Consider the following 5,385-nt stretch of genomic DNA (forward strand, 5'->3'; position numbering starts at 1 on the left):
TCTCCAGAGCATCATGCCGTCCAAAGTATTACTATTTTCTACACCATTTCTTCTTCTTTTCCACACTATATTTTTGTGTTCAGTGATTGGCTTGGTTTATTCTTCTGCTTGGTCTGGACGTGCAGCCAGTATATTTCCAGGTCGCTTTCAGCCGTCCCTTTCTGATCCCAAAGGGCGAAATAATGCCCATGTTCATCCCATGACAGCAAACCCCTCTTCTTCTTTTTTTCTCCCGCTGAAAGCGAGTTTCTACTGCTCTTCTATCTTGCCATCATTCGAAGGGAAGAAGAAGATCGGAGAGCAAGCTGCTGGCAAGCCAAGAACAAAGGCAGTAAATAATAACATCACAAACTTTCTCTACCATCGCATGCATATATTCCTCCAAAGTATACAGACAAGGGCCGGTCCAGATCAAGAGCCACTGAACACAGAGTGCAACGCACACAAAGGCGGCTCAGATCGATCACTCACCCGTTGAAGCGATGACCCATGGAGCAAGTAAAGTGCCGTGTTGCCAGTGAAACTGCCAAATGAGGCCCCTGCATCACTAGCCCCTCTAGAACCCGGCGTGGTTCCAAACCACCATGCACGGGGCAAAAGACGAGGCTCGAAGGTGACTTGGAGACCACCTCCACTACGCTTCCTCTAGTCGCCATCTAGGTGGCTCGTCACGGCCTGGGTTGTACTTGTAGGTTTAACCCAAGCAACCTCCTGTGAGAAGTGAGATTTCCTTTCGCGAAAGCCATCAGCCCATGGACGCGCCAAAGGGCATCGTTTTCGCAGCGGGGGGACAAGCTGATGTGGATTAACTGGCGCTGAAAGATATGTTTCGTCTTGGAACATTAGGCGCAGGACAGGATCACCAACCGGTCTCTCTCCCTCTCTCTCTCCCGCTCGTCGTCATGGCCTGGATCTTGAACACGCGAAGCGCCATGCATGGAGGACGATTCAGCGTATAAGTTTCTCCTACCATGACCAAAACTTATAGTAGAATAATAAGCCTAATGGCGTCACCATGAGCCGGAGTCGTCAAAACTGCATTGTGTTCAGATTGTGTCGATATATTGATATTGTTCAAACAAGATTACTTTTCTTTTTCTCTCTTGCAGCATTTGTTTGGGGCGCCTTTTCGCTTCCCGGAGCCGGAGTTGCGTGCAGCCAGTTGAGCTTTTTTTTTTACAACAAACATGTGTGTCGTCTTGTCCAACTATTTCCATATTTTCATGGACGGATGAAATTCGTAGCGCTCCTTGTGAAAAATCAAATTAAATGATCTAAAAAGCTTTACAAATTACCTTCTCCAAGTATTGATTATGTTGTTGTTGTCCTTTTCTTTTCTTTTGCGCATAGCACTACGAATGTCATCTTTCCGTGAAAAATGTGAGTAAGGTTAGAACACATACATGTTTTGTTATTAAAAATACTGGAAATATTTGAAATGTTTATATATGTATTTCAAACTATTTTCCAATGGTGTTACCATGCATTTAATGACATACCCATACGATAATCAATATTATATAGTTGGATTGGATCGGTGGCAAGTGTACTCGTGGTTAGGCCATGGGGCTTGAACGCCTTGCGCAAGTAGCGAAGGAAAAAAGCCCAACCTGCCGTTCAAGAAAAGCAGGTTTAGTGTGAGCTTGGGTTGTGTTGCACTTTTCCATCCTCTTGTTCTTGTTACCTTTCAGTGGTGCTGTTGAGGATATAGACCTTAGAGTCACTCGCCAGGAGGGGCCGGGTTACTCGTAGGGTCGTTGCCAGAAGCCCAGGAGCCGAGTTTCAAGATAATGGGCCAGAGATGGGCTGAGACCCGGATATGGCTTAAATCCCATAGTTATCATCATTGTTATAGTAGACTTGTAGTGTAAGGCAGGTATTGTTTAGAGTCCGAGCCGGACGCTCTTATGAGCCGGCCGGGACTCTAAGGGCTGCTGGGCGTCAGCCTCCCTATATAAAGGGAGGACCCGGCAGCGGCTTAAGGGCGACACCAACCTCATCGAGAACCGGGCATAGCTGTTTAGCTCCCTGGCGATCGTAACCCTAATCAATAACACCTCGAACTGGACGTAAGCTTTTTCCTTCACCGTAAGGGGCTGAACCAGTATAAACCCTCGTGTTCCTTGTCCCGCATAACCCCTTCAAGCTTCCTAGTTGCGATGGCTCCACGACTAAGTCCTAGCTTAAGGACATCTGCCGTGACAATTCCACGACAGATGGCGCCCACCGTGGGGCTCGCGCACGGTGGATTTGAGTTCTTGAAGGGCAGCTTCGAAGGGCTCAAGGGGTACGCCGTAGGCCGGATGACCAAGAGTCGTCGCGGCAAGCTCTACATCGACGACAGGGACTGGGGCCCCGACGCTGGATCAATTGAGTACGGGTACCAGGCCCTCTTTGGCGGAATTCATGTCTTCATTGGCAAGGTTGGTGAGCCGGGCCCCGAGCCGGATCTCTGCGCCGATCTCGTTGAAACGGCTCAGCGCGCACGACCCGCTCGGGCCCGGCCTGCCTTAAGGCGCGCTTTTGTGGGATGCATCCATTGGAGGCCCTCTGATCCTTCCGGGTCTCGTGATGAGGCGGCCGCCGGCTCTGACGGCGAGTCGGCCACCGATGAATCAAACTCGTTGTACCAACTCCAAGATAGCAGGCTCATGGGTTGTTCCGATGGCGACAGTATTCCAGACCTTTTTGAGCCGCCAAGTCAGGTTGGAGTTTTTATGGCCGGTGCGCAGCCTATTCAGAACCCCGCTGCTGGAACGGGAAACCCGGTGCCTTCTCCGGCCCAGGTGCTGATGGATCTCACGGACAAGATGACGGCCCTGTTAACCGCCACGGTCGACCCGGCAGAGCAAGCTCAGCACGATGCGGAGGTGGCACAGTTAAAATTAGATCTGATAAAGGCTAAGGAGGATCTTGCAGCGGAAGAAATCAGGCTGGCTGTGGAGCGGGCGGCCCTTGATGCCCGGACTCAGCTAATTCAGGCGCAGTCCTTCCAACTCACGATGGACCGGAACACGGCCAACGAGGTTATGAGAAGGAGGCATCAGAAGGCCCAGTCTCGGCTCCCGCCGGTCTACGATCCACGCAATCTCTTTAACACGCCGGGTGCAGGGTCTAGTAACCCGCCAGGAGTCATTGCGCCCGGGTCTGGGCCCCTTATTCAGCCACGAATGATGGGGCCTCCCCAGGTGCCCCCTGCCCCGCCTCAGTATGTGCCAATACCCCCGGGTCATTATGATAACCCGCTAGAGAACATGGTGGCCGCAGCAGCACGGCTGGCGGCTCTCCCCGTTGACGGCGATTCTCCGGCGGCCATCGAAACCCGCCGGGTCAGGGAACTCCTGCAGACGGCGCTAGCACGCAAGAGGCGTACTCCTACAGCCGGGACAGGATCCACTCAACCCCTCGTCCAGGCCAGAGCCCGAGTTACAGCCGGCACATGGTCTCAGCGACCGGCTCAAGTAATGTCCGACGCCACGACCCGCCCCCTGGTCATGGCCCGGCTCATAACGGAGCCTTCTACGCAACAACCCAAGCACGGCAAGAGGCGGAGCAGGCGCCTCAATTGACGGCTTACTAGACCCCCCCCCCCCGGCTTATCCGACGACGTCCGTTGATGTAGGAATTTCTACCAGGACCGGGGGAGTCCCTTGTTTGGTACCAGCCATCCGTAATGAACGTCTACCTAAAGACTTCAAGGGCCCTAGGAAGGTGCCTAACTATATAGCGGACTTACAGCCTGCGGCTTGGATTGAGAGTTATGAGATGGCTATGGAATTACTAGAAGTCAGCGAGGCGGCCATGGCCAAATATTTTACCATGATGTTAGATGGAACTGCCCGCACGTGGTTAAAAGGGCTACCACCAAACTCCATTGGGTCCTGGGCCGAGCTGAAAGCCCGGTTCATTCAAAACTTCAAAGATACCTGCAGGCAATCTATGTCAATTGTGGATTTGACTAACTGTAAGCAGCAGGACGGCGAGTCCACGACCCATTGGGTTCGCCGGGTCAAGGAGATCATACATTCATCAGATAAAATGGATGCCGGCTCTGCAGTCTTAATGTTGGAACAGAACTGTCGCTTTGTGCCCCTTAAGATGAAGCTTGGGCGGCTCAAGCGCGACTGCACCGATATGGGTACCCCAATGGCGGCTCTTGTCAAATACGCCGATCCGATGGTACCAAGGACCCCCCTTCAGATGATGAAAGGGCAGGGAAGGGAAAGAAGAATGGCAACGGCAAGGGTCCCCAGTTTAACCCGGGGAACCAAGGAGGGGGCAAGCGTAAGGCCGATGGCAGCCTAGAGTTTGTAGCCAACACCAACTCTCAAGGTAACAACCAGCGACGCAAGGGGAGGCCCCCTCCCCGAGGCGGCGGATCAGGACCTTCTCTGGAGCAGCTGTTGAACGAACCCTGTCCGAGACACGGCTCTAGAGAGAAGCCGGCGACTCATCTGTGGAAGGATTGTGCTATCATGAAGGCCTTTAAAAACTACAATGGTCCGGGCGGCGGCTCAGGCGCTGGTGGTTCAGGCGCCGGCGGCTTTCATGGCCCGGGCGGTGGTTCAAATTCCGGTCCCCAGAGCAGCCAAGGGGGCTTTAATCAACAGTCGGGTCAGGGTCATCAACAGCAGCAGGGGGGATATCAGACCAACCCGAAGCAGCTTAGCGATGGACAGTATCACGTGTTCACCACTAGCTTGTGCAAACGAGACGAAAAGCTTCACAAGAGGGCTGTTAATGCTGTTGAGCCGACAGTTCCACGCTATTTACGGTGGTCTGAGCAGCTCATAGCGTGGAGTAGGGAGGATCACCCCCCCCGGGTGGATAACCCGGGCCACCTGGCCTTAGTGGTGGCCCCTGAGGTGGGAGGTTATAAGTTCACAAAAGTACTCATGGACGGAGGCAGCAGCATCAACATCCTCTATTATGAGACTTTCCGTCGTATGGGGCTGGTCGATAAGAACCTCAGCCAGTCAAATACTATCTTCCATGGTGTGGTACCTGGTAAGTCAGCTTATCCAGTCGGCAAGATCGAATTGGAAGTGGCTTTTGGTGATGAGAACAACTACAGGGTGGAGAAGTTGACCTTCGAGGTGGTCAAGATAAGAAGTCCATACCACGCTATATTCGGCCGGCCGGCTTACGCCAAGTTCATGGCACGACCGTGTTATGTGTACTTACAGCTCAAGATGCCGGGTCACAACGGGACCATTATGGTTCACGGCAGCCGAAAAGTGGCTCTGGAGTGTGAGGAAGGTGACGCGGCTTATGCAGAGTCTGTTTGTGCCACAGAAGAGTTGAAATTTTATAAAGACAATGTTGACCCGACAGATATGACCTCTCTGAAAAAGCCAACCACAGAGAATGAACCAGCAATGAAAT

This window comes from Triticum aestivum, chromosome 5D (assembly GCF_018294505.1).
Source record: "Triticum aestivum cultivar Chinese Spring chromosome 5D, IWGSC CS RefSeq v2.1, whole genome shotgun sequence".
In the NCBI taxonomy this organism is placed as follows: domain Eukaryota; kingdom Viridiplantae; phylum Streptophyta; class Magnoliopsida; order Poales; family Poaceae; genus Triticum; species Triticum aestivum.